We start from the raw sequence: 15,844 nt of genomic DNA, 5'->3' as shown, positions 1-15,844 counted from the left end.
AGGACGCTGCAACGTCACAGATCGCTAACGATATCGTTCAGTGTGACGGTACCTTAAGTGACAGATCACTCTGTCCTTGTCTTATGCTGCTCTCTGATTAGGTGTCAAAAACCTGGTGAGAGATTTCCTTTAGGCACTGAGTAGATGAGTTAATCTAAGAAAGCTCCTCCTGGTATATGTGTTTCTTGAACCTTACAGGTCCTGCAATTCATTTTATTCAAAGCAGTCAAGTAAGGAATACACACAATAGAAAACAAAATATGCCAACAATAGCAGAATAAACTAAAGGTACAATTATTATATCTCTGCTGTTTGTTGTTTCACAGGACCTTTCACAGTATTTGAAAACATATTAAAGACTTTATGTGCATATAAGGTATATTTCATTTAATAGGTGTAAAATCATATTGTTGTTGTGTAGACTGAGGCATTCAGCTTACCCCAATGCCAGACATAAATCAGCACTCCTCTTGAGGCCAGGTTAGTGGCGGGAGATCATGTTCTGTCCAAAAAAGTAAATTAGTGCACTTCTATCCAGGGCGGCTCCAGGTTTTCGTGGGCCCCTGGCGAAAGAGTCTCATTGTTCCCTATAAGCGCATATCACAATTCATGATGCACAGATATTGCAAAGAAATATAGCTATAGTACAATACCAAAGATTTCTCTTACTTCTTACAGTATTATGGGCACCACATAGTGCTCCATACAGTATAATGAGCCCCATATATTGCTCCATACAGTATAATGAACCCCATATAATGCTCCATACAGTATAATGTACCCCATATATTACTCCATACAGAATAATGAGCACCATATATTGCTCCATACAGTATAATGAGCCCCATATATTGCTACATAGAGCATAATAAGACCCATATATTGCTCCATACAGAATAGTGGGCCCCATATAATGCTCCATACAGAATAATGGTCCCCATATAATGCTCCATACAGAATAGCCCCATACAATGCCCCATACAGAATGGGCTCCATATAATGCTCCATACAGAATGGACCCAATATAATGCTTCATACAGAATAATGGTCCCCATATAATGCTCCATACAGAATAGCCCCATACAATGCCCCATACAGAATGGGCTCCATATAATGCTCCATACAGAATGGACCCAATATAATGCTTCATACAGAATGGGTCTCATATAATGCTTCATACAGAATGGGTCTCATATAATGCTCCATACAGAATGGGTCTCATATAATGCTCCATACAGAATGGGCCCCATATAGTGCTCCATACATAATGGGTCTCATATAATGCGCCACACAGAATGGGACCCATATAATGCTCCATACAGAATAAACCCCATATAATGCTCCATACAGAATGGACCCCATATAATGCTCCTAACAGAATGGACCCAAAATGATGCTCTATACAGAATGGGTCTCCTAAAATGCTCCATACAGAATGGGTCTCCTAAAATGCTCCATACAGAATGGGTTTCCTAAAATGCTCCATACAGAATGGGCCCCATTTAATGTTCCGTATAGAATGGGCCCCATATAATGCTCCATACAGAATGGGCCTCATATAATGCTCCATACAGAATGGGCCCCATATAATGCTCCATACAGAATGGGCCCCATATAATGCTCCATACAGAATGAGCCCCATTTAATGCTCCATACAGAATGGGCTCCATATAGAATGGGCACCATAATGCGCCATACATATTAGGCCCCATATAATGCCCCATGCATAAAAAATAAACAATCACATGCTCACCTCTCCTCGTTCCTTGCTGGCTGCAGCTCTGGTCTCCTCAGCGACTTCTGACCCTCTGCATAGCTCAGTGCAGAGGACGCGCTGTAATGATGTCATTGCGTCCTCTGCCCAGAGACGTCAAAGAGTCAGAAGATGCAGAAGAGACCAGAGCTGCGGAGGAATAGAGAGGAGGAATAGAGAGGTGAGTATGTCAAACAGTTTAAAGCACACTTGTGGGGCCCAGTGGCAGCGCCTGTGCTGTCACTTGGCCCCTTGACTCACGTGCCCCTTAGCATACCGGTGTCCCCAACGGTGGGTAGGCCCCCCGCTTGCTCAGGACCCGTCACTTGCCCAGCTGGCCTTGTCCCCCCTTTAGTCTGGAAACCGAAACACAGGTCCTGGTGCAGGAATTAAAACAGAACTGTGGTTAGAAGTCCAGGTAAATGTAAAGAGGAGGCACATAATCGCCTGCCACCCACTACCCATCCCTCCAGAATACCTCTGTCACAAGTCTGTTAATGATGTCAGATTGGAAATGAAATTCAACTCTGGCATGTTGAAGCACACAGGCCCAATTGCAAATCATTGTGAGTTTGAGCTGACCGGGGTGTATATCACATTTACAGAATATGATCAGCAAGTCACCGAATTACTACAGTGACCAAATAATGCCACTATACAAGTGTAATCCCCATACTGTTATTGAACAAAATCCAGGATAACAAGACAAATATTAAAAAGAATACCGCAATACAAAGGACAAATACCGCCACACCATGACCACATAATGATCAAATAATACCCCCATACTAATCAATAGCAAAACCAGTGTTTGAAGACCAATATTGCCCCCATACAGTGATCATATATTGGTAGATATCCATATATGTGTCTACAGTACGGATAAATGCCATGAGTCACCCATGACGTCTCTCTCGTTGTAGATAAATTCTTTTCTATTTCCTCTCTCCTCAGACTATCAATACTTTTTTCATTCATGATTCATCTTTGACTCATCGCTTTTCCATCATCCTCCCCAGTTTACCTCTATACAAACTCTTCACTGCCACAGCCATTCATAATGCCTTAGACAGAAATAATGCCTCCTTCAGTGCTCCACAAAGTAATTGTCAAAATTGTAATTGCATTGTCAAAAGTCAGCAGCCCAAAAAGGCTACCTTGGCCAGACTTAACTCCAGCTACTCCATCTAGCAGATCCCAGACGACCCCAGGCCTACACACTATAACCACTCTGCAGGTATCTGGATTTACTATTGGGCCCCATGGATTGCGTCCATGGAGTGGCTGGTGGCCAGAGGAGTAAGCCTGCAGCAAGGATGGTCCAACAATGCCAGGTCATTATCAAGAGAAACAGTTAAACAAAAAGAAAAGAAACATGCAACTACGCAGGGATCACGAAAATATAACAAAGTTTATTAATAACATGTCTTAAGCCACATGTAAAGATTTAAAAACACTTAAAAAAACCAACACAAACAGAAATAATACAAGTTAGCCCAACAAAAGTTTACTAGTGTACTTTTTTTGGGGTGGTTTTTGTGACCCCCACTTCTCGAGTGTTGGCACATCTGTATTATACTATTATTGTAGCTATTGTACTGAGTAGAATCACATCATGGATCTGACAGCTAGGGAGGATGCCTGGAGCCAGCAGGCACATGGTATTTTTTCAACATCTTGTGATGGAGTTATGGCTGTGCCCTGGCAATAAAATAAAATGAAACTCACCCTTCTACCACCACAAACACGATGTCCTCTGACTTCTCCTGGACATTTGCAGCCCAGTGCAGGTGGCGTGTTGAAGAGATGTCATTGCATCCCTGCTCTGCCACAATTTTTAACAATATTCGTGTCCTAAAGCCCTTGATCCCATTATAAGTAATGCAAATCCAAGAGGCCCCAACCAGCGTTTGCCAGAATTGCCAGATGGTCAGTCAAGCCCTGATGTTGTTTCATACTTTTTTACAGCAGCAACAATACATTTTTGGATTAAATATATTTTTGCGATTTCTACTGGTTGGTGTGTGCCGTCAATACGTTGTTTTTACTGTCTATCTTTTTGATGGAGTGTGTGAGACAATCCAAGTTTACTAAACATCATTGTTAAAAAGCTATGGGTGCAGGTTTAAAGCCGTTTTTGAACCCATCTTCCAAAGCAATATCATAAGGTGCAGACAATGACATTTGTATTAAATGCATACGCACCATGTAATAAGAATATGTGATGACCAATAAGATGTAAACCATTTAAAACATTAAGAAGCAGGAGAAGAGATGCCATAAATCCTTGATATGAGTGGATCCTGCCATAATTACTTGTTATGCATGTGTGTGGCAGTCTTGTGAGAACAATGAACCCATGCCACGCTTTGGCTGATACATGTTGGTTGCATTTCCTATAGAAGACAATGAAAAGATGGCCATTAAGGTCTGTGGGTGTTACGGAAACAGACTAAAAGGCCTAATAATATCCTCTTGAAAGCACATGCATATATATTGGACGGCACAATATGGTGTCTTTTACTGAACAATGATTGCATTCTCCTCCCGAGCAAACAGCTGGCGACCAGAAAATGACTGCCTTTCTCCTAACCAGAAAATAACTGTCATTATCATTTAGAGGACGTCTTGCCCTGCGCACACATTTATTACAGGATAACATTCTTTTTATTGGATTTAACATTGGATTAATGGCTTGTTCTGTACATACAAATAAAATCTCCAATTAAAAGCTCTGCAACTATAAAAAGATACTCTTGTTTTTGGTCAAACATTCCTTAGGCTTCTTTCACACTAGCGTCGGGCCCGGCCCGTCGCAGTGCGTCGGGCCGAGGTTACCGACGCTAGCGTTGCCTCCGCCGCACAACGGGTGCAGCGGATGCTGCTTTTCAGCGCATCCGCTGCCCCATTGTGAGGTGCGGGGAGGTGGGGGAGGAGTTCCGGCCGCGCATGCGCGTTCGGAAAAGACGGTCCGTCGGCTGCAAAAAATGTTACATGGAACGTTTTTTGCGGCCGACGGTCGGCCGAAAAACGGCGCAACCGTCGCGCGACGGTTGCGACGTGTGGCAATCCATCGCAATGCGTCGCGTAATGTTAGTCAATGGAGAAAAAACGCATCCTGCAAACACTTTTGCAGGATGCGTTTTTTCTGCAAAACGACGCATTGTGACGGATTGCAGTTAACGCTAGTGTGAAAGTAGCCTTAAAGGTGAGTTACATAGGAGAAGAAAATTGACCGAGACACAAGAAAGAGAGGCACAGTTAATACATAGTCATTGCCATTACTTGATCACCCATTGTCATCCTGCATTGTTCCTTAGACAATAAATTATAGGGGTTGTCCAATCCACTACTAAAACACTTTTTGAAATGACTAACATTTTAGCTCAGTGTTGCCACTATAGTATTGTGGCATTGGGTTCAAGCAGTTTGCATGATCTGCCCGTGCTTGTGTGGGTTTCTTCTGTGCACTCCATTTTCTTCCCACACTCCAAATATTTTGATAGAGAATTTAGATTGTGAGCCCCAGTGGAGACAGTGATAATAATGTCAGTAAAGTGATTTCTATGATGGCATAAAATCGCTTTGTCTTCAAAGTCCAAAATATCTGCGCTATTAGGGTATAGCTCACACGTAGCATTTTTTATGCAAAAAACACAGCATTTTGCCGTAGCAGCAAAAGAATGAGATGTTTTAATTCTCATTCACAAGATGTGTTTTTTCCTTACGTGTTTTCAGCAGTGATGTGTTTTCTTACAAACGCAGCTAGTTACGGTAATTCTTTCAGTGTTTTCAGACTACGTTCCCATGATGAGCTTTAGTTGCGTTTTTGACGCTGCAGAATTTCTGCACCTATTCCATGAATGCCATCATCTACTACAATTGTCCAACAGTAGTCTGCGAGCAATAATGGATTCCATTTTCCTTTATATTTTTTCTCTATAGCCGCAATATCTTGGTGAAATCTCTCACTGTGCTCGTTGCTCGCTGCTCCGCAGTTTGGTGGAAAAAAAGTCTGAATGCGGATGTAAAAAAAAAAAAAAATCTTTAACCCTGGAGGTATTTTCGTTTTTGCGTTTTCGTTTTTTGCTCCCCTTGTTCCCAGATCCATAACCGTTTTATTTTTCTGGTCAATATGGCAATGAGAGGGCTTGGTTTTTGCATGACGAGTTGTACTTTTGAACAACACCATTGGTTTTAACATATCATGTACTGGAAAATGGGGAAATAAATGACAAGTGCGGTGAAATTGCAAAAAAACTGCAATCCCACAGTTTTTGGGGTTTTTTTTAACCATGTTCAATAAATGCTAAAACTGACCTGCCATTATGGTTCTTTAGATCATTACGAGTTCGCTGATGCAAAACATGTATAGGTTCTTTCTTTTATATAAATGGTGAAAAAAAAAATCCAAAGTTTGTTAAAAAAAAAAAAATAAATGGCGCCTTATTCAGATACCCGTAGCGACGTTTTATTGACACAATTTTTGTTCGGATACGATCTTTTGATCGCCCGTTATTGCATTTTAATGCAATGTTGCAGCAACCAAAAAAAACGTAATTCTGGCGTTTTGACTTTCTTTCTCGCTATGCCATTTAGTGATCAGGTTAATCCTTTTTTTTTTTTATTGACAGATCAGGCAATTCTGAACGCGGCGACACCAAATATGTATATGTTTGATTTTTTTTCTGTTGTTTTATTTTGAATGAGGCGAAAGGGGGGTGATTTGAACTTTTACATATTTTGTTTATTTATTTACATTTTTTAAATAATTTTTTTTTCACTTTTGGCATGCTTAAATAGTCTCCATGGGAGACTAGAAGCTGCCATAATCTGATTGGCTCTGCTACATACAGATGATGATCAGATCGCCTGTATGTAGCAGAATTACTCGCCTGGGCGGTGCTCACAGCAAGCTGGCAGTGACAACCATTGTCTTGTATGACTATCCAACTCACATAGAAAGCAGCAGTACTTTGTGTATCCACCCTCGAGACTGAGTAAGAGGACAACCACATCTAAGTCACCACAGACTGGCCACAAATGTTGGTCATATTTAATTTTGTCATAGATTTCCTTCATGTGGACTGTATAGCCAACTGGAATTGAAGGTGACGCATTGCCGTTATGTAGCAGCAAGATGACTTTTAGGCTTGTTTTGGATGAATCGATGAAGAGCCTTAATTCCTCTGGATAATGACTTATCTTCAGAGCTTTCATTAAACTGTTGATGTAGTTGCATGTCACAAGATCTCCCTTCATGAAGACATATTTGAGAAGATCTTTATCATGGTTGCTGAGCAAAGAAATCCGAACATCACCCGATAGTCCACGACTGTAGCCTGGAACCTAAGAGCTCTGAATTAGGAAGATCCAAATCTCTAACAAGATCTTTCAGTTCACTTTGTGTTATAAAGTGTGGTTATTACTATTATTATGGTTCACTTAAGGCTGTTGACAGAAAGTATGGGTCGTGAGAGGAAGATGCTTCATGACACCAAGCGCCCTATTCTTCCTCACTTGAGTCAACTGAAAATGTCTCTGGTGCTTCTGCAGTTCTTCTGTATGGGTAAGATGTGAAGCACATCTACTGCAGCATATGTGGGAAGCCCAACTCTTGTCCTGATCTCCTATTCTGCAGTGAAAATACAGATTGTAGGCTATCCTTATCATGGTAGTAAAGTTTTGCCTTTGTGACGCAAAAGTGACTTCTTCGCATATGCAGCAAAAACTATCCACTTTGTTAACCCCTTTCTGCCCTGGGACGTACTATCCCGTCGAGGTGGGGTGGGCCCCCATGACCATGGACGGGATAGTACGTCCAGCGCGATCGGCGGCGCTCACGGGGGGAGCGCCGCCGATCGCGGCCGGGTGTCAGCTGCCTATCGCAGCTGACATCCGGCACTATGTGCCAGGAGCGGTCACGGACCGCCCCCGGCACATTAACCCCTGGCACACCGCGATCAAAGATGATTGCGATGTGCCGGCGGTGCAGGGAAGCACCGCGCAGGGAGGGGGCTCCCTGCGGGCTTCCCTGAGCCCCCCGCAGCAACGCGATGTGATCGCGTTGCTGCGAGGGTCTTACCTCCCTCCCTGCCTGCTCGAGCCCCGGATCCAAGATGGTCGCGGATCCGGGTCCTGCAGGGAGGGAGGTGGCTTCACAGAGCCTGATCAGAGCAGGCACTGTGAAGCAGCCTGCACTCCTATCAGATCGGTGATCTGACAGAGTGCTGTGCAAACTGTCAGATCATCGATCTGTGATGTCCCCCCCGAGACAAAGTAAAAAAGTAAAAAAAAAATTTTTCAAATGTGTAAAAAAAAATAAAAAAAAATATTCCAGAATAATGAAAAAAATATATATATATATATTATTCCCATAAATACATTTCTTTATCTAAATTTAAAAAAAAAACAATAAAAGTATACATATTTAGTATCGCCGCGTCCGTAACGGCCCGACCTATAAAACTGGCCCACTAGTTAACCCCTTCAGTAAACACCGTAAGAAAAAAAAAAAAAACGAGGCAAAAAACAACGCTTTATTATCATACCGCCGAACAAAAAGTGGAATAACACGCGATCAAAAAGACAGATATAAATAACCATGGTACCGCTGAAAACGTCATCTTGTCCCGCAAAAAACGAGCCATGACACAGCATCATCAGCAAAAAAATAAAAAAGTTATAGTCCTGAGAATAAAGCGATGCAAAAATAATTATTTTTTCTATAAAATAGTTTTTATCGTATAAAAGCGCCAAAACACAAAAAAAAATGATATAAATGAGGTGTCGCTGTAATTGTACTGACCCGAAGAATAAAACTGCTTTATCAATTTTACCAAACGCGGAACCGTATAAACGCCTCCCCCAAAAGAAATTCATGAATAGCTGGTGTTTGGTCATTCTACCTCACAAAAATCGGAATAAAAAGCGATCAAAAAATGTCACGTGCCCGAAAATGTTACCAATAAAAACGTCAACTCGTCCCGCAAAAAACAAGACCTCACATGACTCTGTGGACCAAAATATGGAAAAATTATAGCTCTCAAAATGTGGTAACGCAAAAAATATTTTTTGCAATAAAAAGCGTCTTTCAGTGTGTGACGGCTGCCAATCATAAAAATCCACTAAAAAACCCACTATAAAAGTAAATCAAACCCCCCTTCATCACCCCCTTAGATAGGGAAAAATTAAAAAAATATATTTATTTCCATTTTCCCATTAGGGTTAGGGCTAGGGTTAGGGCTAGGGCTAGGGTTAGGGTTAGGGCTAGGGTTAGGGTTAGGGCTAGGGTTAGGGTTAGGGCTAGGGTTAGGGCTAGGGTTAGGGCTAGGGTTAGGGCTAGGGTTAGGGCTAGGGTTAGGGTTAGGGCTAGGGTTAGGGCTACAGTTTGGGTTGGGGCTAAAGTTAGGGTTCGGCTTGGGGCTAAAGTTACAGTTAGGGTTTAGATTACATTTACAGTTGGGAATAGGGTTGGGATTAGGGTTAGGGGTGTGTCAGGGTTAGAGGTGTGGTTAGGCTTACTGTTGGGATTAGGGTTAGGGGTGTGTTTGGATTAGGGTTTCAGTTATAATTGTGGGGTTTCCACTGTTTAGGCACATCAGGGGCTCTCCAAACGCGACATGGCGTCCGATCTCAATTCCAGCCAATTCTGCGTTGAAAAAGTAAAACAGTGCTTCTTCCCTTCCGAGCTCTCCCGTGTGCCCAAACAGGGGTTTACCCCAACATATGGGGTATCAGCGTACTCAGGACAAATAGGACAACAACTTTTGGGGTCCAATTTCTCCTGTTACACTTGGGAAAATTCAAAACTGGGGGCTAAAAAATAATTTTTGTGGAAAAAAAAAGATTTTTTATTTTCACGGCTCTGCGTTATAAACTGTAGTGAAACACTTGGGGGTTCAAAGTTCTCACAACACATCTAGATTAGTTCCCTGGGGGGTCTAGTTTCCAATATGGGGTCACTTGTGGGGGGTTTCTACTGTTTAGGTACATTAGGGGTTCTGCAAACGCAATGTGACGCCTGCAGACCATTCCATCGAAGTCTGCATTCCAAATGGCGCTCCTTCCCTTCCGAGCTCTGCCATGCGCTCAAACGGTGGTTCCCCCCAACATACGGGGTATCAGCGTACTCAGGACAAATTGGACAACAACTTTTGGGGTCGAATTTCTCTTTTTACCCTCGGGAAAATACAAAACTGAGGGCTAAAAAATAATTTTGGGGGGAAAGATTTTTTTTTTTAATTTTCACGGCTCTGCGTTACAAACTGTAGTGAAACACTTGGGGGTTCAAAGCTATCACAACACATCTAGATGAGTTCCTTAGGGGGTCTAGTTTCCAAAATGGTGTCAATTGTGGGAGGTTTCTACTGTTTAGGTACATTAGGGGCTCTGCAAATGCAATGTGACACCTGCAGACCATTCCATCTAAGTCCTCATTCCAAATGGAGCTCCTTCCCTTCCGAGCCCTCCCATGCGCCCAAACAGTGGTTCCCCCCCACATATGGGGTATCAGCGCACTCAGGACTAATTGGACAACAAATTTTGGGGTCGAAATTCTCATGTTACCCTCGGGAAAATACAAAACTGGGGGCTAAAAAATAATTTTTGTGGGAAAAAATTTTTGTTTTATTTTTACGGCTCTCCATTATAAACTTCTGTGAAGCCCTTGGTGGGTCAAAGCACTCAGCACACATCTAGATAAGTTCCTAAGGGGGTCTACTTTCCAAAATGGTGTCACTTGTGGGGGGTTTCTACAGTTTAGGTACATTAGGGGCTCTGCAAACGCAATGTGACACCTGCAGACCATTCCATCTAAGTCTGCATTCAAATGGCACTCCTTCCCTTCCGAGCCCTCCCATGTGCCCAAACAGTGGTTCCCCCCACATATGGTGTATCATCGCACTCAGGACAAATTGGCGCGGACGCTTTGTTTTTCTTCTATGCGGCCACTAGTGCATGTTTCTCCGGACTTCTTGAAGATGGCCGACTGAGGCGATATGCGCATGCGCGGATGACGTGCGATGCTCTGGCGATCCGGAAGTATTGGCTCTGCCCTGCCATCATGGCGCCATCGCTGTGGTAGTACATGGGGCCCCATGTGGCTGCTGCGGCGTGGCGTCCAGGTGCTGTGGGAGCGGATCCATTAGGTACCACACTGTCATCAGGTACTCTTCGCCACTATTGGTCGGTAATTTAGACTTTGCCCAATCATTATGTGCCCCCTCCTTTTTATACTCCACCCAGCCTGTCACTAGCATACCCCTTGAGAAAGGCAGAAGCCGAAACGCGCGTCGGGGGGGACAGGTGTGCGGTGTCTGCTCATACATAAGATTTTCCACTTCTACCCGGTATGTATATACTTTGTTATGCATGGATGTGGCCATAATTATTTGTACCATATGGTCTTTCTGGTTATTCAGTAACAATGGGCCACTCCTGCATGGCTTCTATTGCATATGAGCTGTGCTCTTAGGGTAGTCTTTGTGTATACCTATATTATGTGGATACCTATCACCTGCCCAATGCTTACATGCTTTGTGTAGTGCGGGGACTATTTTATCCCTCTGTCATGTTTTTATCTGGTGTCATTTAATAAAAAGTTTCTATATATTTTCATTACTTTGGACTGTTTGCTGCTTTTTTCTTCTCGTTGTTTTTGGTTACAATTGTGCAGTTTGTCCAGTATGGTCCTTTTTGTTGTCCCGCTTGACTATAGATATAGAGATACCCTTAGTGGGTTTGTCCTAATATGTTGGTGACTGCATTTTCATCCACATTTGTGCTTTATCAGGACAAATTGGGCAACACATTTTGGGGTCCAATTTCTCCTGTTACCCTCGGGAAAATACAAAACTGGGGGCTAAAAAAATAATTTTCGTGGGAAAAAAATTTTGTTTTATTTTTACGGCTCTGCATTATAAACTTCTGTGAAGCACTTGGTGGGTCAAAGTGCTCACCACACCTCTAGATAAGTTCCTTAGGGGGTCTACTTTCCAAAATGGTGTCACTTGTGGGGGGTTTCAATGTTTAGGCACATCAGTGGCTCTTCAAACGCAACATGGCGTCCCATCTCAATTCCTGTCAATTTTGCATTGAAAAGTCAAACGGCGCTCCTTCCCTTCCGAGCTCTCCCATCCGCCCAAACAGTGGTTTACCCCCACATATGGGCTATCAGCGTACTCAGGACAAATTGTACAACAACTATTGTGGTCGAATTTCTTCTCTTACCCTTGGGAAAATAAAAAATTGGGGGCGAAAAGATAATTTTTGTGAAAAAATATGATTTTTTATTTTTACGGTTCTACATTATAAACTTCTGTGAAGCACTTGGTGGGTCAAAGTGCTCACCACACCTCTAGATAAGTTACTTAGGGGGTCTACTTTCCAAAATGGTGTCACTTGTGGGGGGTTTCAATGTTTAGGCACATCAGGGGCTCTCCAAACGAAACATGGCGTCCCATCTCAATTCCAGTCAATTTTGCATTGAAAAGTCAAATGGCGCTCCTTCGCTTCCGAGCTCTGCCATGCGCCCAAACAGTGGTTTACCCCCACATGTGGGGTATTGGCGTACCCAGGACAAATTGTACAACAATGTTTGGGGTCCATTTTCTCCTGTTACCCTTGGTAAAATAAAACAAATTGGAGCTGAATTAAATTTTTTGTGAAAAAAAGTTAAATGTTCATTTTTATTTAAACATTCAAAAATTCCTGTGAAGCACCAGAAGGGTTAATAAACTTCTTGAATATGGTTTTGAGCACCTTGAGGGGTGTAGTTTTTAGAATGGTGTCACACTTGGGTATTTTCTATCATATAGACCCCTCAAAATGACTTCAAATGAGATGTGGTCCCTAAAAAAAAATGGTGTTGTAGAAATGAGAAATTGCTGGTCAACTTTTAAATCTTATAACTCCTTAACAAAAAAAAATTTTGGTTCCAAAATTGTGCTGATGTAAAGTAGACATGTGGGAAATGTTACTTATTAAGTATTTTGTGTGACATATCTCTGTGATTTAATTGCATAAAAATTCAAATTTGGAAAATTGCAAAATTTTCATAATTTTCGCCAAATTTCCATTTTTTTCACAAATAAACGCAGGTACTATCAAAGAATTTTTACCATTGTCATGAAGTACAATATGTCACGAGAAAACAATGTCAGAATCACTGGGATCCGTTGAAGCGTTCCAGAGTTATAACCTCATAAAGGGACAGTGGTCAGAATTGTAAAAATTGGCCCGGTCATTAACGTGCAAACCACCCTTGGGGGTAAAGGGGTTAATGCAACAACAAGGCATATCTGAAGAAAGCAACAAATAGGAACATGTCACTATGCTAAGAAACAACGCGAAGAAATCCTAAAACTGTATAAACTGTATACCTTACACCGAGAGCATTTATAAAAGTAGCTGATGCCGCTGTAATGAGGATTACGTCATCAGAGCTTAGTTGGCGTTTTTTGATTGGTCACCTTAAGATGATAGAATACTGAAGGCTCAATAGACTAAATAGATGATGTAATAGACGAGCTACTAGCAGTACAATAATGATGATGAAATAATAAAGGCGCAATTTTTCTGCAAACCTGCATAAAAAATGTGTCATAAGTAATTACACCCTCCTCTCGATCTCGAAAATTAGTGCCAATCCGCAAATTTAAGCATCATATTAGTTTTCAGCAACACAAAATTAGTTAAGTACAACAGTTTTCTGAACCTATATGGCTGTGGAATTGTGTCTTCCACGTAGGATGCCTCTCCTAAAGCCTATGCACAAAAAAATTCTAAAGAAACAAATTGTGCCTCACTCTCCATCCAGCATCCAGGCTCCTAGAGGAAGACGTTTTTTTATGTGGGGTGTATTCATTTTTGCATCAACTGATTTGAGTAAGGGCTCACTTACACTAGCGTATAAATCGGACGAATGCAAGCCAATAAAAAAAATAAAAAAAATCGGACTGCACTTGGACCAATTGGATTCAATAAAGCAGTACAGATCTACATATTTTTTTCACAGCTGTTATGGACATGAGAAAATAATCGCAGCATGCTGAGATTTCACTTCGATATCAGTACAGTGCAAGAAAAAAATTGCATGTCATCAGCTTGTCATCAAATTTTTATGGATACATTACAATTCTGTATGTCATAGAGGAAAAAAAAATACATAAGCGTAGAGTAGACATATCACCCTCACACTGAACAGATGGGATTAATTATAACTGGGGAAGAGAGAAACTGATTATAACTGGGGAAGTAATAGAGACCTGATACTGTATCTGCCCGTGAAGCAGGACCTTCTGCAGTCACCAGGTAATTACAACATGAGATCTGCCCCGAGAACAAGACACCAAGGTTAGGATTCACATATTCATAGGCAGAGAAGTGCACTTCCTAAGCAAGAGCTTCCACTATTCAAAGCATTGATCTCAGACTTTTGGGAGCCATAGGTCAGTGATGAATATTGGGGTTTGCATCGATATGATATTTAGGGAAGATACATTTTCGGCGTTGTAGTGAAGAGACAACCATGACACATTAATTCATAACATCACGGTAAAGCCATTCTAACACCTTCAACTAAATAACAGACAGATAGATGATACTATTCTTGCCATATTTCCTATCTGTAGAAAGGTAAACTCATGATAGGAAACATGACAACGATATCTCCAGCCTGGGTCCTTAAGGGGTGAAGATATCCTGAAAGTCGGAGATCTCATAATCTGCTAAAAGACCTAGCACATCACACAAGCCGCCCCCATATGAGCTCACCAAGGGGAGGTATGTGGGTGTAATCTTGATCTAATGAAAATCTTAGTTTGAGTTTCTGTAATTACTCATTTCTGGAAGACATATTTCTCTGTGAGAGTTACATTTTACTAATCGGAGTGCTTCCATCCATAAAGATAAGAGCCTGCAACATCAGGTTGAGCACTTAATAATAATAATAATAATAATTTTATTTCAATAGCGACAACATATTCTGCAGCACTTTATAAATTATAGAGGGGATTTGTACAGACAAGAGACATTACAGCATAACAGAAATCACAGTTCAAAATAGACAAAATAGATACCAAGAGGAGTGAGGGCCCTGCTCGCAAGCTTACAATCTATGAGGAAAAAGGGAGACACGAGAGGTGGATGGTAACAATTGGTTTCGTTGTTCAGACCAGGCATAGTGTAAGAATTGGGTGTTCATGTTAGGCTACTTTCACACTTCCGTTTTCTGGGGAGAGAGAGAGAGAGATAGAGAGAGATTTTCCCAGACTTGAAAATCCTTCCAGGCATGCTCAGAAGGGAAAAACTGGATCCGTCACTTGATTCCTGTGTGTGACGGTCAGCAACGGATCCTGCGTCCATAGGCTTCCATTGTAGCCAACGACGGGCAGCGCAGGATGCCTCGCTGAATGATTTTCCGACGTGCGCAAAAAACATTACAATGAACGTTTTCTCTGCACGACGGACCACTATTTTACGACTGATCCAGTGCACGACGGATGAAACGGATGGCCATCTGTCACAATCTGTCGCCAATACAAGTCTATGGGAAAATACAGGATCCTGCAAATTTTTTTGCAGGATCCTGCATTCTCAAAAATAGACGGATTGTGACGGATCTGAAAAGACGGAAGTGTGAAAGTAGCCTAAAGCTGCATGAACCGGTTATCAGCCTTAGCATGTAACAGGACAGACACAGAGGGCTATTAAATGCATAAAGCATTTCCATGAAGTGTAAGCCGCACACTTACTGTATTTACACTATTGGGATTTTTCTAAGTTGCTTGTAATATGAAGTTTCTTATTGGATGATGTATATACAGTTCTATTCTAAGCGAGAAAGCCTTAACAATAACATAGCCTATTCTGGCAACGCTCCAGAACAGCTGTTAAGTCCATGACCCCCATTGGCAGTGAAAGCATTACCTATGACATAATGGATGTTAGTTTGATATAGCTTTAAAAGGAACTTAAAAAGATGATCTCTGGTTTCCAGTTGGGCTCATCTGTTGCGTCCGTATGTGACACCAGTCACATTGCTCATTCTGATACAGTGTGTCACGTATAGGGCAGTATATTAGGTTCCAC

The sequence above is a fragment of the Ranitomeya imitator genome, chromosome 2 (assembly GCF_032444005.1).
Source record: "Ranitomeya imitator isolate aRanImi1 chromosome 2, aRanImi1.pri, whole genome shotgun sequence".
Lineage (NCBI taxonomy): Eukaryota > Metazoa > Chordata > Amphibia > Anura > Dendrobatidae > Ranitomeya > Ranitomeya imitator.
The sequence above is the reverse complement of the archived record's forward strand: the minus strand, read 5'-3'. Positions refer to the sequence as shown.